At 37.4% G+C, this 26,234-nt stretch overlaps 1 pseudogene; it reads right to left on the bottom strand.

Annotated features, from left to right (window-relative positions):
- Positions 1-24,866: 24,866 nt before the first annotated feature.
- Positions 24,867-25,662, bottom strand: LOC131423525 (cofilin-1-like; annotated as a pseudogene).
- Positions 25,663-26,234: the final 572 nt, after the last annotated feature.

Genomic DNA, 26,234 nt, shown 5'->3' with positions numbered 1-26,234 from the left:
CTAGAAAATTGTTAGAATTCATGCCTATTTGAACTAATACTTGGATTTAGCTTCTCTGGTTGGAACAGATACCAAAACATTTATTTTCATCCAAAATATGTTCCAGTTTTCTTCATTGATCCACATTAGAACTCATTCTCATAAATATCCTCCTGAAATATAGTCCAACATTAATTAGCACATCACAGCCATTCTCTAGTGTACTGAGTTTTTTTTTTTTTTTTCTATTCTAATGGTGTATTTCATTCCCATTGAAAGCTGAGATCTGGCTGGTGACTTCAATAGGATGGAATTATTACTCTACAAAAGAGCACTTTCCAGGTGATCAATTAAGGGTTTAACAGACCTGGAAGGAAGAAGATAAAAAGGAATCTCAGGCTACAGGATGCTCAGTAGGAAATTACAGAAGTCTTTGGGAGCTTAGGGTTCTGCAAGTTATTTGAGTCTCTCTGACAGCAGCATTCCAATCACTGGGGAACCTCTCTTTCCTGCCTCATGCCACCAGTTTGCATAAGACATTTAAAACTCAAAGTCATATTATATTTATAAAATAGACTTCAACTTTTATAGATGTAAACATATACAAATTAAATGATTTCAGGAACAAATTCAAAATAATGGAGAAGAGTAATGCATGGGTGAAGGTATAGTTATCAATTACCTAGGAGATGCTGATTACCAAGGTATACATTAACACATACACCATACATTTCTCTATATTTTCATATTTTCATGTTTAATTATTTTACCTGAAAATAAGACTGAACTAAAAGTCAGAAAATTAATAGGGAATATAGAAACAAATCAAATTAGAAGCTTATCTGAGGTTGTGAGAAAAAATGGGAAGGGGGTCACAGTGGGAGGACATCAAATACTTATGGAATCCACTTCTCAGAGAGGAAGAGGGTGAAGACCCAGAAACAAGTGATCATAACCAAAGACAGAAGGTGTTTTATAACAGGACATGCCTGCCTATCTAAATCAAAGGGAATCAAAAACCAAAATAATAAGATTGAGTCCATGTGTAGGTGCACATGGAGATATGGAAGGTAAGAAAAGGAAGAAGTTGTCCTTTGTACCTGTTTTGTTCAGTGAAATATAAGGCAAGATCACCATCAGATGTCACAGTACTGGAGAGGAGTTTGAGAAAGTGGAAAAGGCACAGGATAGTCACTGGAGAGAGCCAAGGGAGAAAGGGTACTAGAAGAACACTGCGGGAATTCCAGGCATCCTGCATCTGCAGAGGAGAGAGCTTCTGCCTGCTGTGCTCACGGCCCAGTGAGCACTGGTGTGCCTGGCCCCAGTTGTAGTTTCCTGCTACCTGCTTCTCCTAAGGCAGAGCCCTGATTCTGTGACTTTTTCAAGTCTGCCCTACCCAAACACTGGTTCCACTGGGTGCTCCCCTAATTTTGTGAAGGGGAGCCCCTCTGTAAGCATTGCTCATGGTTCAACTGCTTATTAAGCCATATGCAGTACTTTTCCAGGAAAATGATAATCTATTAAAATAATTCCCAGCAATTTTAGGAAACCCTCGCCTCACCATCCTCACACTTTCATCATGCACTAGCCTTTTTCAAATCTGAGGTATAAATATTTAAACATCATTTCATAATAGCTTGATGAATTCCATCAAAAATTTTTGTGTGATATGCCAACAGAATTTTCTTTCTCACATGGATAAATAATTGATGAGGCCTTTCAAAAGGAGAAATTAAATAACTAAAGAAAAATAATGAAATATTTTCATAGATTTCATGCATTATCTGGGGGACACAAATGGAATGAAAGAAATGTTTTTGTATGGGGAGTATATGATACAAAGTTCTATTTTCTAACTCAGTTACCCACAGTACAGAAGAATAATAAAATCAGTATCTGTAAGAAACTACTTCACCATGAGAGGTACTGTATACAAGCTCAATTTAAGTATTTCTGCTGAGAACTCAGTTTACCGTGAGTCTGATTTAATTGCATTGTTTTTCTTCAAACATTGATGAAAAGTTTGCAAATTCAGAGATTAAACAGATGAACCATGCATGTTTCTACCTCATTTGTATTTTGCCACAGTTCGACTTCTGATTATAATTTTTGTATTTTTATTTAATTTGCATAAAACATTTTAGTTAAATTGAAATGAATATTATAAAACTAAAGTCTAAATAATGAAGTTCTGTATAGGGAGTTGAACCACAATAATAATTTGGACTGGATTTAATAAAAATTTATTCATTGTTATGGGCATATGCATCAGTCAAAATTATTGTTTCAGATTACAAATTTGTACATCATGTTGAGTTGCATTTTTAGTCCCTAGTTATTTTAAACAACGAGGAAATTTCAAAAATATTATAAATTCTATTAAATCCAGACACAAATCTTGCTGAATTTCATGGGCACCCAAGTAACATCTGTCACTAAACTAATTCATTCCTAGCAGAAGATTATCATTTATATTCCTTTCTCCAAATAATACATAGTTCAAAACTGTAAAAGCAATCAGTGTATTGCACCATAAGAAAAATCTCAATTAAAAAAAAAAAAATATATATATATATATATATATATATATATACACTCATTGTTTTAGTCAGCTTTTTCATTGCTGTGACTGAGAGAAATGACAAGAACAATTTTAGGGAGAAAAGTTTATTTCAGGGCTCTTGGTTGCAGAGGTCTCTGTCCATGGACAGCTGGATCCATATCTTGGGACTTGAGGTAAGGCTGAACATTGTGGCAGAAGAGTGTGGATGAGGGAAACGGCTCACATGATGATCAGGACACTGAGAGACACTCTACTCACCAGATACAAATATACACCAAAGGTATTCCTCCAGGGACCCACCTCCTCCAGCCACACCCTACCCACCTGCAGTTACCAGTTAATCTCATCCGGTAACTAATTCACTGATTGGGTTAAGACTTTCATAACCCAATCATTTCTCCTTTAAACCTTCTTGCATTGTCTCTCACATGAGCTTTTGGGAAACACTTCACATCCAAACCACAACACCTATTAAGAGATTCAGAAAAAGCACTAGACAAAATCTAATAGTCTTAGAAAATAAAAACTTCTAGCAAACTAGAACCTACAGTAATCAAGATACAGGTATTAACATAAAGCTGGAAAACTGATGAATGGAACAGAACTCAAAAACATACATTCACATACCAGTGGAATATTTCCAACAAATGAACAAAGATAGTTTCATAGATAAAGGTCACCTTTCAACAAATAAAAGTGGGACAAGTAAACACACAGTTGTTAAAAATTCAAATCCAAAAAAATATAAAACAGAACAACTTTAATACATATCTCACACTATACATGAATATTAGCTCAAAATAAAGTGTAGACTTAAATGAACAACTAAAAATACAAAACTTTGAAAATTGGAAGTCTTTAATCTTTATATTAATAATGTAGCATAAAGATAAAAATATGGCTTAGATCTGACATCAAAATTATGAACCATGAAATTTTTAAAAATTAATAACTGGATTTCATCAAAATTGAAAATACTTTTTCTTTGAAAATACTGTTAAGGGACAGGAATTGGACAAGTATTTGCAAAGCACATATCTGTAAAAACCCTAATACCAGAATATATAAACAATCCTTAAAACTCACTAGCAAGAACACAAAACAAAGCAAAACATATATGCAATTAAAATGGGGAAAAGATTTGAATAGACACTTAACCAAAGAAAATGTATGCTTGGAAAAGAAGGATATTAAAAAAAAAAAAAAGACCAGTATCATTAGTCATTAGGGCAATAATGACAACAAAATGTCAAAACATATTTATCAAAATATCTAAAATTTAAAAGACTGACCATATTAGGTATGGAGCACCTGGGACTCATACCCTGATGATGGAAATGTGAAACAGTTTTTTTGAAAATAGCTTGATAGCTTCTAATGATAATTAGCACACACCACATGACCCAGTAGTCTTGCTCTTAGAAGCTTAATCTAGTTCAATGAATATTTTTATTCTCACAAAAACCTGCATATGATTATTTAAACCATTTTATTTATGACCCTCTAAAACTGGAAATAACACAAATATCTGTGAGCAAGTGAACCGATAAATTAATTGTGGCACATTCACACAATGAGTTACTCCTCAGAAATAAAAGCAATTGAACTGGTTGTGCACACAAAGTGTATGAGCCTCAAAATAATCACACTGCATGAAAAAAACAGACTCCCCCCAAGATGCATACTATTTGTTTTCATATAAATGAAAATTTCTAGAAAATTTAAGCTACTATTTAGTGATAGAGAGCACATCAGTGGATCTGGGAAAGGTCAAGAGGAAGCAATTAGAAAAATGTGAGAGGAAACTTTTTGGGTGCCAATGTCAATTATCTTGATAGTGTGGATGATTTCACAAGTATTCATACAAAATTCCTCAAATTATACAGATTGAACTTACATAGTTTGCTATATGTTACTTACACCTCAATAAATGTGAAGAAAATTTATGTAAAGGGAAAGAGGTAGATGAAAGTATTATTATACATTCTTTTATTCTTAATAAAGTATATGCAATCTGTATGCATTAACTAAATTTTAAATAAGCTTTCCTTGAAATTTAATCTAGTAAGAAATATGTGTGTATGTGTATTTAAACCTGTCATCCTCAGTAAAACTTATTACCATAACATAATAAAGGAAGCCCCTCACTACAAAACACCCCAATACTAGATTAGTTCTGCCTATTACAACATTAAAGGAATTTAAAAAAAAATAGATATGTTAATAATGACAACTTAACCTATTCCACAGAAATATATGCTGTAGTCTACCTATAAGTTTATCATTGGATTATATGTTCACCTTTTTCTGAAGAAAGCATGTTAACAACTCTTAACAAATGTAATTGCTAAAATTTAGTACCTGATGTCCTCTGTCCATTCTCCTAGACAATGATGTTGACAGGAAGGGATCTCAGGGAAATTGTCAAGACTTTCAGTTGCTTAAACAAACAAAAAAGTACCTATATCAGCAAAAGTTTTAGCTGAAAATAATCAATAAGTTATTCCACAATATCCATTGTTCTCTCAAAATAAAAAAGCAATCTGTCTCTGATGTGTCTCTTACCAACAAGATTTAATTCCTTGCACATTCTCCATATCATTCTTTTTTGCTTTCAGTTGTTCTTTCTTATCTCATCTTCAGGCATGTGAATCACTTTTTAACATTTTTTTTTCCCTTGGCAGCAAGAAGATCAATTTAGTTGTAATTTTTTTTAGCTTAGTGATTCAAATAAACTTTTTCATTTCATGTTCTATCTCCTTCTTTAATGTGAGTATGCTTTTTGTTTTCTCTAGATTCATTGAAACAAGTAGTTTATTAATTTTTTTTAAGACAGATACTTTTTTTGGCATTGACAATTCCACATTTGTTCTTAGAAACAAAACTTAACTCAAGTATTTGTACCTTAGACTTTTATCAAGTGAGCTCATCCTTTGACCATTAAAGAACCATTAAAGAAAAAAGTCCTAGGAATGCTGAGACAACTGGAACCCTGCCAGAGTCAAGAATCCTTGCACTAAGTTCATGGGAATCAACTTAGTCTAGCCCTCTGGAGAATGAAAGACCAGGTGGAGAGAGTCATGATCCCAACTGTTACAGTTGAGATCAGCTAAGCCAGCCATCTAGAAGCCACCTGATCATCCAACTACAGATGTGTGGTTTAGGCTAGTCAAAACAGAGAATTATGCAGCTGAGCAATAGACCATAGGCAATAGTTTATGCTTGCTGTTTAGTTCACTGAAATTCAGTTGTCATGTTGCACAGCATTGTTAATTAATACACCTCAAGGCTGTAGTGATATAGAGGGTTTTCCAAGGTCTTCGCAATCAAAACTATCCCTTTTACTGTTAATTTAATTATACACATCATTTATGCACTTTCAGAATTTGACATTCATCTCTGACCCTTCTTAAGCTTATAAGTTGTTTTCCAGTGTATCACCATGACTATTATTATAAATGCATGTATTAAATGCAATCATTTTTAATACATGCAAAAGTATACCTTTATTATTAATTCTTAAGTTAACAACTGGGCATATGTTATTTTAATTTTAATTTCACAAAACAATAATATAATCCAAATAAATACATTTAGTCAATATCAATGTGTAACTTAGAACTGCCTTCCATTTCAAAGTGGTTGTAGCACTTTTGGATAATTATATAGCCTACGTAATCCCAGAAAGTTTATTTTCATTAGCTACTAACTCCATTAGAAGAAACAGAATAACTACTTAATTAATTGAACATATTTAAATATGTCATTTAATAATTAAACATTATTAATTAATTTACATAATGTACTTATTTAGTTTCTACAAAAGAGGGAATAACAATGAAATTTTCTCCTTGGCTATTGACTTTTCTCTGCCAATACATTGTGCCTTGACAAATACAGTCACATATTTATCCAGATGTTTGTTTGTTGTGGTTTAGACATGGGGTGTTCCCCCAAAGCGCATGTAAGACAATGAAGGAATATTCAGAGGTGAAGTAATTAGATTGTGAAAGTTATCACCTAATCAGTGGATTAATTTCACTGATACGGATTGACTAGGTATTAACCATAGGCAGGTGCGGGGGTGACTGGAGGAGGAAGTTCACCAATGGTGTGACTCAGGATTTTTACTTTGTCCTTGGTGAACAGAGCTCGCTCTGCTTCCTGGTACCATGTCCTGAGTTTCTTTCCACTGCCATGTCTTTCCCACAAGATGTCTGCCTCCCGTCAAGTCCAGAGCTATGGAGTTAGCCAAACCGGACTGAGATCTCTGAAAAGATGAGCCAAAATATAATCTTCCTCCTTTAAGCTGTTTTTGTCAGAGCTTTTAGTTATAGTGACACAAAGGTTGACCAAAACACTGTTTTTCACCAAAATAAATAAATAATGGGTGACATAATCATGTCCATATTTATGGTGGCAGTAATGATGGCTTTAGCTGGGTTAGCTTACTGGCACAGCGAGAAATGAGCCAAAGAAAACCTTCCAAAATACAGGAACAATACCTTCATTTTTTTACATTAAGTATCACAAATGTCCTGGTTTGAAAAGGATAGCAACCAAAACCGCCAGAAACCTAGGAGCAGAAACATGGTATTGGGAGTTTGATAAGGCTAGTATTGACAAGGTCTTCTCCAAAATTTAAGAATAAGGTCACAAATAAAGTGAAACGAGAAATTAATTGGAGCTTGTATTTCCATTTCCCAAGGTAAAGGGGATAGTATGGCAGGGTAAAGTGTCAGTAGCTGCTGGTGTATTATTAGCCTTGGACCTACCATTAAGTGTGGAATTAAAGATAACCATGACTTTTCACATGGATGTAGGTGAAGCCCTTTTGTGCGTTTTCATAAAGTAGCTCATGACAGGAGCTTCACAAGTTGCCATATCTCTGATGGAAATTCACTTGGAATTTCATAGCCATTAAAGCTCTTTTTTCATAACCTCCTTAAATCTGTGTCATCACCGAGGCCGCTTAAAGCACAGCCCATAAAGTCACTGTCTAATTCTACAAACTGTGAAATATATAAGTGCTGCTGAGGCTCCACAGTCCCATACCTTGCTGTGACCTACACTAGCTTGCCCTTTAATGCCAATAATAGATCATAGAACAGCATATTTAAAGAAGCATGAGAAGCTGACTTTGATGTATGTGCATTTTTCTTGAAGAGCCATAGTTTAAAGCCATATGCAACCACAGCAGTTTTTAGTGCTCTGCACCTCTTTAATTTGAACTGGAAACAAAAATCACATATTCTCCACTTTCTGTCTACCATAACTAAAAAGTCATTGGGAATTTTTTATTTAGTTTATTTTTGTTTTATTTAGTGTCAATTAGAGCATAATTCAGAGCTTGTCAATTTCTAAGACAAGAAATAGGAAAGCTGACAGCAGCAAACATCAAGACCTTCTACTTTACCCCAGACCTTATAAGACTCTATCTTCACTTCTAAAGCCTGAAAAAAAACAGAAATCCTTGAAAGGACTTTCAAATTAGGGCTCACACTTACTGCCTCATAATCTTAATTACCTCTTTTAAGGTTCAGCTCAGTATATAGTTACACTGGGGTTAGAAATATGCGAATGAGTGAAATGAGTATGGGTTGCATTTTGTGACTACCCTGTGTTTTCTCTTCTGATCCTTTCATGTCTAAAGAAACAGAACTGTTCAGAACAAATAAACCTATGAGTTCTTAGATACAAAGTTTAATGAATCCCCAAAAGAAAATTTTAAGTCATAGACAGAAAACCATCTAGATACATGGATTCCTTCTTTTTGCCTGGAACAACAGCTGCATTCTCTATAAGAGGCAGCCTTAGACTTTTATTCTTAGGAAAACATTTCTTTTGCTCCTAGAATCATAGCAGCCTCTTCCTCTCTTCTGAGGGATGACGTTTCCCACCAGTGTCTTTTTTTATCCCAAAGAATTTTTTGTTCTTTACTATAGTCTACATTCCTTGGGGTACAAGCTCTTTCTTGTGTTCTCTGCTTTCATAAACTTTACCAGAGGGCACACTTGTTATGGCTGAGTGCAGCAAACAAGATACACAGATGAACCCTGAGGAATCCAACTGATGGCAAAGGTCCTGGAGAATCCATAGGTGAACACAAGAGCCTTGTCCTTCTTCCAAACATTCAGGGGGGGAAATTATACTTCACACAATTCTTTCAGGGAGAAGAAAAGAAAAAAATTCTCTTCAATTACAAGACTAGTGTAACGTTTATATCACAACCAGAAAATGATGTTAGAAATGGTAATTAATATCCACTGCCATTCCAAAAAGAAATGCAAAATTATTAAACAATGTGCAATATTAGAATAAACAAAGTCCAACAGAGATTTCAAGTTAATGAATCACTATCAATTTAGTTTATCCTGGGGATACCAAATTGATTCACCTTTTGTAAAATGTCAATGCAATTCATCACATTAGCATACTATGTATATACAAATAATCTCACTAAACATAAAAAACAGATTTGATAGAAATAAAAATTTGTTTATAATAACAATTCTTAAACTAAGAATAGAAGGGATGTTACATCACTGTCTAATCATTCTGTCTTTGCAATGGACCTTGTTATCTTTGAAGGGTAATGCCTCTTCTCCTTCCCCTTCTTGGGCAATCCACCACTCTTCTTGGTCCCTGGCCCTTTAAATTAAGCTTAAAAATTCTAATTAAAATCATGATAGAATTCTCAAGATAAATGAAGACTCCACTTTTAGTTTTATAGGTTAATGTGAAGCAAATGTATCATATGCTTTTGTAAATATGACACTTTTCAATAATTTTTAAAAGGCAAAGTAGTTTAACAGATGCAAATAGGACAAATATAGAGAACAGATCATAATATCCAATACATGCCAGGATAGCTGTTCATATAAAAGTTACAAAGATAATGCACTAAGTTCTTGGTGTTAAATGTTTAATAATTCAATTGCTAGATTAGGTTACATTTGAACTGTAATTGGAGGTCGAAATATTTATTGTGATGTTAAATACTCTACAAACGTAGTCATTTATAGCAACAGAGTCATTTAGAAGTGTATCCAGAATAATATTGATAAACTCAATATGTCTTAGAAGTTTTATTTAATAAATTATAAATTCTTCTAAAACATCATTTTGCAATGGTGATAGGTCAAAAATAATAAACAAATGACCATGTCTTTGTACAATGGAGGCCCAATATATTTGTGCTATTATATTAGTATCTCAGTATTTGAAATTTAACTATATTCCAATATACAAGATTACAAATTATAAATGGGTTAGTAATTTTTTTCAATATTTTACATTTTTAAAATACGTTATTTAAAAGAAAATAATTGAAAAAATATCATACCCTACTGAGATTTTCCTCAAGGTTCAGAAGTATTTTAGCTATTTTTTACCACCTAGACATTACAAGAGACCCAGGTGCAAAACACAAAATATATTTTCAAAGGGAAAATGTCACCCTTTGATACAAAATCCAAATGTGTTTATATTCACATTCTCCTTGGATTTCACAGTGTCATGTCAACAACTCACAGAGGAATAAGCCTATTCTCCATGGGAAGAGTCACCAGGAAAATCAACTAAACATTCCTTAGCAGAAATAGAATTTATGTAGACAAACACATTTGGAGAGAAAAGTCTGTTGATTATTTTCATTTCATTTTAAACCATCCCTATGTAGATCAAAGTGAAATACATATAAAAATTAAATTCCTTTGAATGCAACAAATTTTATTTTATTCTACACCATAATAAATAAAGAAGAAAGACTTAAATGTTTATGTAGTCCAATATCATGACATCACTATAAACTGCATTAATATTTTAAAACTTCTTCTACAGCTGAAATTCAAAGCTAGCTCTTGTCTTTTTCTGTGTGTTTCTTTCTTTGGTATTTAAATATGGAAAACAAAAATAGGATAAATTGAAATTTATAAAAATTTTATATGTTTACATATCATTGTATTTTTCCACCAGGTAAAGAGTTCACTAACATAGATGAATGCTGGAAAATATTCAGCATGATACAGCAAATCTCACTATCGGATATACTGGAAGAAAATAAAATCAGTATGACACAGACATTGACACTATCCTGTTCAATGCAGCATCATTCATAATAGACAAGATATAGAATCAACCATCACCGAATGAATGGAAAAAGAAAATGTGGTCTGTCTACACACAATTAAGTACTATTAAGCCAAAGAAAGAACTAAATCCTGTCCCTTGTGACAACATGGGAGAACCTGAAAGCATTTCATCAAGTGAAAAAAGTCAGGCACAGACAGACAAATGCCTCATGTTTTCACTGACATATGGAATCTACCAAAGATTCACGCACAGAAACAGGAGAAAGGAGGTCACTGTGGCTAGGTGATGGCAATAGGTGTGTGGGGTTTGGGGGGGTGGGGGGGGGGAATCCAAGACATGTTGGTCAAAATACACTAAATTCCAGTTAGGATGAGTGAGAGAGGGACACAGAGAGGAATGAAGGGAAGGAAGGAAGGAAGAAGTGTTTCCTAGTCTCAGGTGTTGATTGCCTCAGGACACAGGACCAAAAAGTGAAAGGACAAGAGAAAGAGAAACTATATAAACCATTAACAAACTAATTAGCACTAGAACAGCCCGAGTGTTCCCTAAGTCACATCTTCCACATTGAGAACCTGAGTAATAGCCTACTTGATGTTCTCTAAAATGCACTAGAAACCTCTAACTAAATGCCATTCATCAGAAGCTACTTTACCCAGAATGCTGTAATTTAAGATCTAGCCTATTGTTTTAACAAGAGTGTTCTCCTCCTGACTCCTATTCATCCATTTCTCTCCTTCACTACTACCACCCACCAACTCTCCTCAGGAAAGTTCTGCCTCTTATCTGCTTACTTTCCTGACCCTTCTCTCCTATCCCATTTTCCCCACAGAATAATCTTATGCTATTCAGATCAGGTCATGTCATCATCCTGCTCAAAACACTTCAATAGCTTCACAATATATATTATCAAGTTAATCCTCTCTATAATTCTTTTATCAAAAAACACTTGATTTTTCATAGTTCTATTCATGATATACATATATTTATTTAAAAAAAATTATTGTTTGACCCTCCTGATTGAACAGGAGCTTCATGAAATTCAATCTCTCTCTCTCTCTCTCTCTCTCTGTGTGTGTGTGTGTGTTTTATTCACCATTTAATACCACACAGTGGACAATAAGTACTTTCTGAGTAAATAATTGAAAGAAAGATTGAGTGTTTTAATTACACACGCAAAGAGTCAAAAATTTCAGTGGAAATTTTGTTATAATTTTATTTTTATTGTCCATGTCATATTTTTTACCTCTTTGCTGGACCTTCTTAAACTCTAGCCACACATCAAGTACCTGTGATCTATATAAATGCAATGTGCTTTCTGTACAAAAAAATATTTGAGTGGCAATAAAAACCACTGCCAATATAAAAGCTCACCCTCTAATTTGGATGTGCAATAAACATGTTTAGTAGAAAAACTGAAAAGTCCATAAATTCTGATGCTTCCTTTGAGGGGAAACTGTGAAGAATTTAGAGTAAGTGGTTTATAAAGTCAAGACCTGAAGAAACTTTCAGGTACACTCATAGAGTGAACCTTTTTTTCTAAATTGAATCTCGTGTTCCACAGTCCACAGAGAGCTGAGAGAAAAGGAATAAGGGAAATAAAACTTGAAGAAATAAAACTTAGAAAAGAGATGTTTGGCTTGTGTATGCTAGCAGTAGAGCAATCACTTCCACTACTGATTTTGCTGATTTTTATCACCAAGACTTTTATAGTTTTTACATAAATATAATTTTAGGAAGTCGTTTCAAGATGTATAACGAAGTGTGAATTATTATTGCATTCAATTGACCACGATCTGAATCCCCGTGCTTACTTGCATCAACTTAGACAGTCATGCCATTTGTAAAACATGGGTGAAAACATCAATCTCAATGGGCTACTGATGAACTTAAATAAAATAAAATATGCAAAATCCCTTGCATAGTTTCTGGCACAGAAGTCATACTGAAAATTTTGTTTGTGGTGTTGTTTCTGTTTTTGACACAGATGTATGAGGACGATGGACTTCCAAACCACGGAGACTGTTCCCTCTCCTGCACACTCCAACCAAAGACAACAAGAAGAGCTGTAGCATTAACTTAATACACATTCTGTCACTCACCCACATTCTCAGGTAATTTAAGGACACAGAAAGTTAGGTATGTAAAAGAAAAATATCTATAACTAGAAATAATTAAGGTATAGGTGGAGAAATAATAAACAATGAAGAATTGATATTAAAAGTCATGGGCCATAAATTCTAAAATTTTAAGTGCCATTAATAAAACATATGAAAGAAAACAAAGAGAGCAGGAGCATCCACTTACACAACTTTATTGAGCACTTTCTGTCCACTGTGGACTGTGCTGGGAACTGCAAATGTGTACACAGATGTAAACCTGCCTTCACAAAGCTTGCAACTGAGATATGGGAAGAAATCATCAAACCATTTGTCATTTGATTCTCCTATCTTACAATGTCTAGTTCTTAACCATTAACATGAAAAAACCATTGTCTAAGAAACCTTGTTTTGCTTGGCTGTAGCTCAGTGACAGAGCACTTGCCTGGCATGTGTGAGGCACTGGGTTCAATCCTTCACGCCACATAAAAATAAACAAAATAAAAGCATTGTGTCCATCTACAACTACAAAAAAAAATTAAAAAGGAAAGCTTAGTGTTAGTCTCTGAATAGCTTCAGTATAAATATCTAAGTTATAAGTTAGTCATAGTGGGTTTTAAGTAATTCTTGGATCCTTTTGAAAAATTACTATGTTGTTGTTGGGTAAGAAATACTATATGAGAGCCACCCCCCACCCCCCGCGCCTGCCAGGTAGGGGAACTGTGACCACGGACAGAAAAGGCCCAGTGGCCCGCGGCGGGACAGAGCTTCTAATCACTCCTACAAGGTAGGCGGGCCTGTGACCCACCAGCAGTAGAGGAGCAGCGACCTGCTGAGAGGCAGAGCCGCACCCTCCCCCTGCACCGGCAAGGTAGAGGGAACTGTGACCACGCACAGAGCAGGCCCAGCGGCCTGCTGAGGGGCAGAGCCACCCCCCACCCCCCGCGCCTGCCAGGTGACCACCGACAGAAAAGGCCCAGTGGCCCTCGGTGGGACAGAGCTTCCAATCACTCCTGCAAGGTAGGCGGGCCTGCGACCCACCGGCAGAAGAGGAGCAGCGGCCTGCTGAGAGGCTGAGCCGCCCCCTCCCCCTGGGCCGGCAAAGTAGAGGGAACTGTGACCACGCACAGAGCAGGCCCAGCGGCCTGCTGAGGGGCAGAGCCGCCCCACACCCCCCGCGCCTGCCAGGTAGGTGGAACTGTGACCACGGACAGAAAAGGCCCAGTGGCCCGCGGCGGGACAGAGCTTCCAATCACTCCTACAAGGTAGGCGGGCCTGCGACCCACCGGCAGAAGAGGAGCAGCGGCCTGCTGAGAGGCAGAGCGGCCCCCTCCCCCTGCACCGGCAAGGTAGAGGGAACTGTGACCACGCACAGAGCAGGCCCAGTGGCCTGCTGGGGGGCAGAGCCACCCCCCACCCCCCGCGCCTGCCAGGTAGGTGGAACTGTGACCACCGACAGAAAAGGCCCAGTGGCCCGCGGCGGAACAGAGCTTCCAATCACTCCTGCAAGGTAGGCGGGCCTGCGACCCACCGGCAGAAGAGGAGCAGCGGCCTGCTGAGAGGCAGAGCCACCCCCTCCCCCCCGTGCCTGCAAGGTAGACGGAACTGTGACCACCATCAGAACAGGCCAGACCCGCAACCGAAAGACAGAACAGGCCCAGTGGCCTGAGGAAGGGTAGAGCCGCCCCCCCCCCCCGCGCCTGCAAGGTAGGCGGACCTGCGACCCACTGGCAGTACAGCCCCAGAGGCCTGCAGAGTGGCAGTGCCGCTGCCTGCGCCTGCAAAGTAGACAGAACTGTGACCACCGACAGAACAAGCCTAGCGGCCCGCAGAGGGACAGAGCCGCCGCCCGCGACTGCGAGGGAGACTTTGCAACTATACAAGACCAATATAAATAAATAGGGGGAAAATTCAATAGCACAACAGTTTCACCAAGTAGAAAGGAACGCGAACAGTATGAAGAGACAAGGAAAGAAAGGACCACAAGCATTGCACGTCAACTCAACTTTAGAAGAGGTAATAGCTGCAGCAGATGGAATGTCAGATAAAGAATTCAGGATATACATGCTTCAGATGATCTGGAGTCTCAAGGAAGACATCAGACAGCAAAATCAGACAATGAAAGATCACTTCAACAATGAATTACATAAACAAATCCAAGAAGCAAAAGATCAACTATACAGGGAAATAGAGGTTATAAAAAACAAACAAACAGAAATCCTAGAAATGCAGGAAGCAATAAACCAACTTAAAAACTCAATGGAGAATACTACCAGCAGAGTAGAACACTTAGAAGACAGAACATCAGACAATGAAGATAAAGTATTTCAACTTGAAAAGAACATGGACAGCTCAGCAAGACTGTTAAGAAACCATGAGCAGAACATCCAAGAAATATGGGATAACATCAAGAGACCAAATTTAAGAGTCATTGGGATACAGGAAGGGATAGAGTTTCAAACCAAAGGAATGAGCAATCTATTCAATGAAATAATACGAGAAAACTTCCCAGACTTGAAGAATGAGACAGAACCCCAAATCCTAGAAGCCTACAGGACGCCGAATGTGCAAAATCATAAGAGACCCACACCTAGACACATTATAATGAAGATGCCCAACATACAGAATAAGGAGAGAATTTTAAAAGCTACAAGAGAAAGGAAGCAGATCACATTTAGGGGTAAGCCAATCAGGATAACAGCTGATCTTTCAACACAGACTCTGAACGTTAGAAGATCCTGGAATAACATATTTCAAACACTGAAAGAAAATGGGTTCCAACCAAGAATTGTGTATCCAGCGAAATTAAGCTTCAGGATGGAAGATGAAATTAAAACCTTCCACGATAAACAAAAGTTTAAAGAATTTGCAGCTAGAAAACCATCTCTTCAAAACATCCTTGGCAAAACATTACAGGAAGAGGAAATGGAAAATAACAATGAAAACCAACAGTGGGAGGTAGGACACTAAAGGGGGGAAAATAATCAAAGAGGAAAACAAACCATGTTTAGTAACATAAATAAACAAATATGGCTGGAAGAACAACCCATATCTCAATAATAACCCTAAATGTTAATGGCTTAAACTCACCAATCAAGAGACACAGGCTAGTAGAATGGATCACAAAACAAGACCCAACAATATGCTGCCTACAGGAGACGCATTTGATAGGAAAAGACATACATAGGCTGAAGGTGAAAGGTTGGGAAAAATCATATCACTCATATGGACTTCGGAAACAAGCAGGAGTATCCATACTCATATCAAATAAAATAGATTTCAAGCCAAAGTTAATCAAAAGGGATAAAGAGGGACACTACATACTGCTCAAGGGAACCATACACCAACAAGACATAACAATCATAAATATATATGCCCCAAACAATGGTGCAGCTATGTTCATCAAACAAACTCTTCTCAAGTTCAAGAGTCTAATAGACCACCATACAATAATCATGGGAGACTTCAACACACCTCTATCACCACTGGACGGATCTTCCAAACAAAAGTTGAATAAGGAAACTATAGAACTCAATAACACAATTAATAACCTAGACTTAACTGACATATATAGAATATACCACCCAACATCAAGCAGTTACACTTTTTTCTCAGCAGCACATGGATCCTTCTCAAAAATAGATCATATATTATGTCACAGGGCAACTCTTAGACAATATAAAGGAGTAGAGATAATACCATGCATCCTATCTGATCATAATGGAATGGAACTGAAAATCAATGATAAAAGAAGGAAGGGAAAAGAATACATCACTTGGAGAATGAACAATAGGTTACTGAATGATCAATGGGTTATAGAAGACATCAAGGAAGAAATTAAAAAATTCTTAGAGATTAATGAAAACACAGACACAACATATCGGAATCTATGGGACACATTGAAAGCAGTTCTAAGAGGAAAATTCATTGCTTGGAGTTCATTCCTTCAAAAAAGAAAAAACCAACAAATAAATGATCTCATACTTCATCTCAAAATCCTAGAAAAAGAAGAGCAAAACAACAGCAAAAGAAGTAGAAGGCAAGAAATAATGAAAATCAGAGCTGAAATTAATGAAATCGAAACAAAAGAGACAATTGAAAAAATTGACAAAACTAAAAGTTGGTTCTTTGAAAAAATAAACAAAATCGACAGACCCTTAGCCATGCTAGCGAAGAGAAGAAGAGAGAGAACTCAAATTACTAACATACGGGATGAAAGAGGCAATATCACAACAGACACTTCAGAAATACAGAAGATAATCAAAAATTATTTTGAATCCTTATACTCCAATAAATTAGAAGATAGTGAAGGTATAGATAAATTTCTTAAGTCATATGATCTGCCCAGATTGAGTCAGGAGGATATAGACAACCTAAACAGACCAATATCAATTGAGGAAATAGAAGAAACCATCAAAAGACTACCAACTAAGAAAAGCCCAGGACCGGATGGGTATACAGCAGAGTTTTACAAAACCTTTAAAGAGGAACTAATACCAATACTTTTCAAGCTACTTCGAGAAATAGAAAAAGAGGGAGAACTTCCAAATTCATTCTAGGAGGCCAACATCACCCTGATACCTAAACCAGACAAAGACACTTCAAAGAAAGAAAACTACAGACCAATATCTCTAATGAACCTAGATGCAAAAATCCTCAATAAAATTCTGGCCACTCGGATACAAAAACTTATCAAAAAAATTGTGCACCATGATCAAGTAGGATTCATCCCTGGGATGCAAGGCTGGTTCAATATACGGAAATCAATAAATGTTATTCACCACATCAATAGACTTAAAAATAAGAATCATATGATCATCTCGATAGATGCGGAAAAAGCATTCGACAAAGTACAGCATCCCTTTATGTTCAAAACTCTAGAAAAACTAGGGATAACAGGAACATACCTCAATATTGTAAAAGCAATCTATGCTAAGCCTCAGGCTAGCATCATTTTGAATGGAGAAAAACTGAAGGCATTCCCTCTAAAATCTGGAACAAGGCAGGGATGCCCTCTCTCACCACTTCTGTTCAACATAGTTCTCGAAACACTGGCCAGAGCAATTAGACAGACGAAAGAAATTAAAGGCATCAAAATAGGAAAAGAAGAACTTAAATTATCACTATTTGCAGATGACATGATTCTATACCTAGCAGACCCAAAAGGGTCTACAAAGAAACTATTAGAGCTAATAAATGAATTCAGCAAAGTGGCAGGATATAAAATCAACACGCATAAATCAAAGGCATTCCTGTATATCAGCGACAAATCCTCTGAAATGGAAATGAGGACAACCACTCCATTCACAATATCTTCAAAAACATAAAATACTTGGGAATCAACCTAACAAAAGAGGTGAAAGACTTATACAATGAAAACTACAGAACCCTAAAGAGAGAAATAGAAGAAGATCTTAGAAGATGGAAAAATATACCCTGTTCATGGATAGGCAGAACTAACATCATCAAAATGGCGATATTACCAAAAGTTCTCTATAGGTTTAATGCAATGCCAATCAAAATCCCAATGGCATTTCTTGTAGAAATAGAGAAAGCAATCATGAAATTCATATGGAAAAACAAAAGACCCAGAATAGCAAAAACAATGCTAAGCAGGAAGTGTGAATCAGGCGGTATAGCGATACCAGACTTCAAACTATACTACAGAGCAATAGTAACAAAAACAGCATGGTACTGGTACCAAAACAGGCGGGTGGACCAATGGTACAGAATAGAGGACACAGAAACCAATCCACAAAACTACAACTACCTTATATTTGATAAAGGGGCTAAAAGCATGCAATGGAGGAAGGCTAGCATCTTCAACAAATGGTGCTGGGAAAACTGGAAATCCATATGCAACAAAATGAAACTGAATCCCTTTCTCTCGCCATGCACAAAAGTGAATTCAAAATGGATCAAGGAGCTTGATATCAAATCAGAGACACGCCATCTGATAGAAGAAAAAGTTGGCTATGATCTACATACTGTGGGGTCGGGCTCCAAATTCCTCAATAGGACACCCATAGCACAAAAGTTAATAACTAGAATCAACAAATGGGACTTACTCAAACTAAAAAGTTTTTTCTCAGCAAAAGATACAATAAGAGAGGTAAATAGAGAGCCTACATCCTGGGAACAAATCTTTACTCCTCACACTTCAGATAGAGCCCTAATATCCAGAGTATACAAAGAACTCAAAAAATTAGACAATAAGAGAACAAACAACCCAATCAACAAATGGGCCAAGGACCTGAACAGACACTTCTCAGAGGAGGACATACAATCAATCAACAAGTACATGAAAAAATGCTCACCATCTCTAGCAGTCAGAGAAATGCAAATCAAAACCACCCTAAGATACCATCTCACTCCAGTTAGATTGGCAGCCATTAGGAAGTCAAACAACAACAAGTGCTGGCGAGGATGTGGGGAAAAGGGTACACTTGTACATTGCTGGTGGGACTGCAAATTGGTGCAGCCAATTTGGAAAGCAGTATGGAGATTTCTTGGAAAGCTGGGAATGGAGCCACCATTTGACCCAGCTATTCCCCTTCTCGGTCTATTCCCTAAAGACCTAAAAAGAGCATGCTACAGGGACACTGCTACATCGATGTTCATAGCAGCACAATTCACAATAGCTAGACTGTGGAACCAACCTAGATGCCCTTCAATGGATGAATGGATAAAAAAATGTGGCATTTATACACAATGGAGTATTACTCTGCATTGAAAAATGACAAAATCATAGAATTTACAGGGAAATGGATGGCATTAGAGCAGATTATGCTAAGTGAAGCTAGCCAATCCCTAAAAAACAAATGCCAAATGTCTTCTTTGATATAAGGAGAGTAACTAAGAACAGAGTAGGGTCGAAGAGCATGAGAAGAAGATTAACATTAAATAGGGATGAGAGGTGGGAGGGAAAGGGAGAGAGAAGGGAAAATGCATGGAAATGGAAGGAGACCCTCAGAGTTATACAAAAGTACATACAAGAGGAAGTGAGGGGAAGGGGAAAAATAATATAAGGGGGACAAACGAATGTCAGTAGAGGGAGCAGAGAGAGAAGAGGGGAGGGGAGGGGAGGGGGGATAGTAGAGGATAGGAAAGGCAGCAGAATACAACAGACACTAGTATGGCAATATGTAAATCAATGGATGTGTAACTGATGTGATTCTGCAATCTGTATATGGGGTAAAAATGGGAGCTCATAACCCACTTGAATCAAATTGTGAAATATGATATATCAAGAACTATGTAATGTTTTGAACAGCCAACAATAAAAAATTAAAAAAAAAAGAAATAAAAATTAAAAAAAAGAAATACTATATAATGTGAAGTTTGGGTTTAATATCTGCAGATATGATTGATGTTTTACATCAAAAATATTTTTATATTTATAAAGAGTAATTTTTATATTCACAGAGAACATATTTTATTTAATAAGTTAGAATTCTTTTGGCACACTATTAAATACAGAAACTCCTTTCAAAACAAAAAAAGAACTGCCTTCTATTAGCCATTTAATATTCTTGGTTTCTGCTGTTATGTCTCTACTGTATCCTGAGTACGGTACAGTGTCCAGGGGTGTCCTGTAGATCTAAGGTGCATTCCTTCTGAGAGTGGGGACTGATTCCTGACCCCAGGTACCAGTTATTAGTCTGATATACTTGCAACTACATTGAAAGTATGAAGAATGAAATCATGTCAAAACCCTATGTCAGTAGAGCTTCAAAGTTAATACTTAGAACTGACCCTCTTCCCAGCCACACAGAAGAGTGTGCAGTGTGTAAATCTGCCTTTACCTTGAATTGATTGCTACAGTATTGCTAATTGATTGCTACAGTATATTTGTATCTGTGGGACCTACTTTTTCCCCAGGTTTGAACTATACATAAACTTTACAATCTATAAAGTTTTTTTATAAAATAGTCAACTTTGAAAATTGGCTAAATGAAACAATATTTATTTTAAAAAATAATAAAATGATTAAAATCAAGTGTATGGTATTATAAATCACAATGATCAGTTGAGATGAATGTTGTTGAATAAATTCAAAGAAAACAAATAGAACCATGAACTCATGGAATAAAGAGAACTGAACTGGTGTTACATTGCATTGAAAACCAGGATCTGTGTGTTTCATTTTTAACAATGGCAAAGAGGTAGAGAACAGGGGGCTAAGAAGCATAAAATATGGTCTTAAACATTCACAAGATCATGACAGACTGACTAGGCTGTAATATTAGGAATATCAGGAAGAGAAGCATATGCCTTACTTCAACTCTTGTGGAAACTTAGAGTGGGTAAATGAGCATGACAGACATTACAAGAAAAGAATTACTAAGAAAAGGGCAGAATGATACAAGGAGGAGAGAGAGAGAGAGAGAGAGAGAGAGAGAGAGAGAGAGAGAGAGAGAGAGAGAGAGAGAGAGAGAAAGACTTGGTCTCCATGCTCCAGCCTGCCATGTTTTCCTCTGTCATTACACAATTTTCTCCAGCTGACAATCCTAGAAACTAAACAATATAATAATACGAGGAGTCTATCCTGAGAAGCTTCTGTCCTACTTATATGCCCAAGGTCATGGTATTTCCTAGAAAGGCTTTCTGGACAAACGACTAGTTCTGGAACAAGGGAAAAGAAAGTTGGAACCACATGAATCAAAAATAAGAACAGCATATGTCACACTGTCTTGGTCAAAATACGGGTTTGGATTTTGGGTTAATAAAGCATATAGCACACATTTGTTTATCTGTTTATCATTGGCATCCCTCAAAATGACATGTAAAAGTTGTTCTCTTAAACTATGAACTCCACAAAAACAAATTATAAGAGATAAACAAAACTTAGAAACTCTGTGTGAAGTAGATGAATATAAGAGTGGTATACTGATTAGCCGAGCAGAATGGCTGAAACTTACATATAGTGGATGCTATCATGTGCCATTCAAATCTTCCTTCTAGACCCAACTGCTGAGGGTATTGAGGATAGGTAGCCCTCAACTACCACACTGATTTGACCATATCTCAGGTGAGAAAATTGTGAAGTCCAAGAGCATACCACCTTCCCAGAGAGAAACACCCAATGACTAACAGACAGAGACAGGAATCCACACTCAGTTCTGAAAGGTGCTCTAGCTACACCTGGGACAACTGGGTCTCCAATGGAGCTGGGCTGTAACCGAACTTCATTGGTTCTTTACTCCTCCTTCCTTCTCTCCCACAAGAAATATCAGAAGTATTCCCTAATATACTCCCTGCATAAATTCACTTGTGGAAGTTGAGGAAATAGATGATGATTTGTCATCCAGAGGCAATAAGCACTCCAACACTAGGAGTAGATAAAACACACATGAACCTTGCCGTAAGGTACTAACGCACAAGTTAAAACCCTCATGAGTGGTGAGTTTGAGTGGTGTTCCAGCTCAAGGTATTATATTAGCAGCTGCAATGTCTGGCAAGTGATAAACAGGGGGTGATTAGAAAGCAGTGAAACTGTATACTTGTTGACAAATACAAATGATGCTTTGGGGTGAAGAATATTACTGAGACTGAGAGTAATAAGTAGGCAATTAAAAACAAAGGGTGCCAATCAAAGGGCCTTCTTATAGTACTTCTTCACCTGATAAGCAGAGAAAGCTCAGGGGCAGGTGCAGCACTTCACATAAGACAAGAAAAGCTCCAACAAAGGATAGGTTCCCAAACCAAGACAAGTCTGCATGCCAAGACTGGGAAAGAATGGGACCTTGGCACATGAGATAGGAAAATGTGGATTGATGTGCACAAAACTTTGAATTCCAAGATTCAATTCAAGATTCTTGATTCCAAGATTCTGTGAGAGCAGCAGAAGTGGGTAGCAACTTTCTTTTAAAGTTTAGTGCTCCAGCCTTGCTTGAAGATGATGCAAAGCCTCAGCCCCTGGAAGACAACGTGCAGCTCCACCAGCTGGTTTGCCCCCACCTATTCTTGTGATCACAGCTTAGTAAACAGCGTAGTGTCACATCACAAACAGTCAAAGGTTTGCTGCACCTGTGTAAGGGAGAAATGAAACTTCAGGAATTAGCCAACATCTATGTTTAGGAGCCAGAGGCTACACACTAGCCTGGACTGTGTGTATGCTGGACTAAGAAACATAAGTTTAAGTAAAGGAGAGTTTATCTGTAAGGGGTACTTGCTCATAGGATTTAATACTCTTTTAATGACTGTGGGTAATGGTGAATTAAATGCAAGATGGTTTCAAGAAGCATGCAAGAAAGCCCGGCTAGAGTAAGAGGGAAATGCCACAATTGTACTGGTAGAGAAGAGCAAAATGTGATCAAATTGTTGTACATCCTGATTGTGGGTGGTGGTCACACAACTCAATCTACATGTGAAAGATTATAGAATTATATATGAAATAATTAATTTTATAGTATATCATTTAAAATTGCCACATCTAATATACAGTCTGTTCACAGATGAGCAAACTCAGGAATTGAAAACATATGGCAAGATGCTCCATGATGGTAGTCATGAGAGAAATGCAGATCCAAATCATGAAAAAGCACAAATTCATTTCCATCAAATTGACACTAATTAAATCAGTGGCAAAATCAAGTATTGCTTTTTCCTCATCCTTCTAATGATAAAACACTGAAATGTCCCAGAGTTTAGTCATTAGATTTGTTCTAGTCTCTGCCTAAATCATTCTCTAAGTAATCATAACCAGTCCCTTTGTGACATTTCAAGTTTTGACTTTCTTCATTATGGAATTTCTATATGAAATTAATTTTCATTTTCAAATTAGTGTGTGTTTGTGTGTGTGTGTCTACTTGATTACTGAGATCTTTGTGTCTCCCCCTCTTAAATTCTACATTGGAGGTGGGTGTCTTGCTCCTCTGATCTTTGTCACAGACATTAAATTCCATATATACTGTAATGACTCACATATTTCTATTCTTATTTCCCTAAACCCCAGGTTCTTATATTCAACTATAAGATTGACATTCCATTTAACTCTCACATCACCAAATTTAACATTCAAAATTGACTCTTCATCTCCCTCCCACCAACTGGCACCAGTGTCTGCCATTTCCACCCACCAGTGCTCTGGACCTGTTCCAGGAGTGGTGGGACTTGCTTAAGACACCTGGGCGTTGTCCATAGTGTGAGGTTGCATGATCACATCTGCATATACACCCTTCTCCCTCTCTCAACCTGGGCATCATCTGTCAGCAAGAGCAGTTGCTCTGGGTCTCTTACCTCCTTCAAATACAGGGTCTTCAATTCCAGCAACATCTGCCCACTTTTCTATGCTCAGTGATTACCCGTGACAACTTCTCTATCATCTTATATTTATTTTTCTCAAAATTTAGAGACTTAGAAAGTACCTCTGTCCCAAATGGCAGTAATTTGGGCCCATATTATAGTGCATGTTGCTATAATAATACTCTCATGGCATATACTTGAACACTAAAGTGCATTTTATTTTCAGCCATTTTGATACAATTTATTAAAATGGTTAAAATGTATCAATGTTCTAACACATATAACTATATGAAATCTAAAAATTATATTGGACCAGACACATTAGGAAAAATACTACTTTTAAAGGGTTATAATCCTGATTATGAAGATGAATTGATTAATATAATTACCTTTTAATTTAATTTTTTTTGTACCTGGTTAACCCAGAGGCAGTTAACCACTAAGTAGCATTCCCAGCCCCTTTGTTAAAAATAATTCTTTTATTTTGAGACAGGGTCTCATTAAGTCACTCAGGGCCTTGCTAAGTTACTAAGGCTAGCTTTGAACTCATAGTCCTCCTGCCTCAGCCATCCTAAATCACTGGGATTACAGGCATATGCCACCACACCCAGCCTTGATTCTTAGTGAAGCAGCAAGTGCCTTGATTTTGAAAAACCCCCTCCTCATGTCAATCATGAGTGACTTCACACTGTATCCATACATACCATGGACGTTTTTTTTAATGGAAAGTCCCTTACTGGTCCTGTCTCCATGAGTGGTCAAGACCAGGAGAAAGGGGAGGAAAGCAGCTGACCCAGGGAAGGATCAACTCCACGATATTCCATTTATACACAGAACCAAACAGACCAGCACAGAGTCTGGTAATAAATAAAATGCAGCTAGAAGTTGACAGCATGGGATGGGGGTGGAGCATGTGGGGAGCAGGCGTATCCTTGAAAAAAAGACAGCACCCCAGGCCCAAAATGGGTTCCTGGGAAGGATTTGGTCTGCTTCAACCGAAGAGGAATCACAGTGAATCAAAAGCAGTTTGGGAAGGCCAGAACCACGAGGGATAGAGAGAGGAGGAAGATCTGGTGGAAGGGGGCTGTTTAGCAACTGGGCTGAAGGAATTACCCTTCCCATTGAGACTTTCCCAAATCCTCTGGTCTGGCAGGAAGGGATCAGCCTATAACCCCCCCAGGGGAGGTTTGGGACAGCCAGATGCTCCAGGCAGGAGGCTCATAAAGGCTTGTCCTCCAGGGAAATGACAGCTCTATCCACCCCCAGCTTCTCTGCCAGGGTGCAGCATCCTTGACCTCCTCTTGACATCTGCGTGGAATTCATACTTCTTCTTGATGGAATCCTTGGAACTAGCATAGATCATTTTGCTGGTAAAGGATGAGGACTCGGGGGCCCAGAAAATAAAACACCAGGTGCTCCTTGTGCTCTCCTTGGTCTCCTAGATAGTATCATAGAGGCCATCTTTGTCTGGCAGCATCTTGACAACAGTGGCATAGGTAGGGGTCATCCAGTCTGGCCCACACCACCTACCAGCATCTCCTGGCCCTCCTCCAGGGTAGCAGTGTTCTTGCCCTCATTCAGGCAGAAGAACACAGCCTTCTCGCTCTTCCTCACTCCCTCAGGTGTCAATGACTTACACACCTTCATGTCATTGAACACTTTGATGACACTATCAGAGCCACCTCAGAGGTCATGTGTTTGGAAGTGGAAGGGAGACAGCAAGGAGAGCCACAGAAGATTACAGCCACCACAGCTGCTGCCAGGATCCTACTGGCAAGCGATTTTTTTTTAAGGAAATGAAATTTAGCAACATTATTAGACTCTGATGCCACATCCCTGCATGAGTTATTATTATTTTTTTTGTAATGTTATCATTTTACTTGCAGGGCTGAGGCTAGAGAACACCTAATGATTGACAGATTCACCCAAAATAAATCCACTGTGTGATTGGTTCCTTTGGTGTTGTGTTGTGAGAAAATGAAATGAATTAAAAATTATTTCAACTAATGTTTTGGACGCACAACATTATCTGCAGCTGAGCAGGGATGGTTTTACTTTGGATAACAGGTGGCATTGTGCTTCGACAACCTTGTACTCACATGAAAAAAGTTTTTTTTTTTTTCTTTCAAAGTGTATTTGCTGTTAGAGTCTTCCATATAGTATAAACACCTTCATCTTCTCCTTGTTCATTCACTCTTTCACATTATCAAGTTTATACTCCTCAAAACTCTAGAAAAATTTTCTTTTTCACTTTC

This window comes from Marmota monax, unplaced genomic scaffold, assembly GCF_021218885.2.
Source record: "Marmota monax isolate L192 unplaced genomic scaffold, Marmota_monax_Labrador192_F-V1.1 WCK01_AAM20220418_F8-fsc00114, whole genome shotgun sequence".
Classification (NCBI taxonomy): domain Eukaryota; kingdom Metazoa; phylum Chordata; class Mammalia; order Rodentia; family Sciuridae; genus Marmota; species Marmota monax.
Note: the sequence above shows the minus strand (reverse complement) of the source record. Positions and strands in the feature narration are given on the sequence as shown.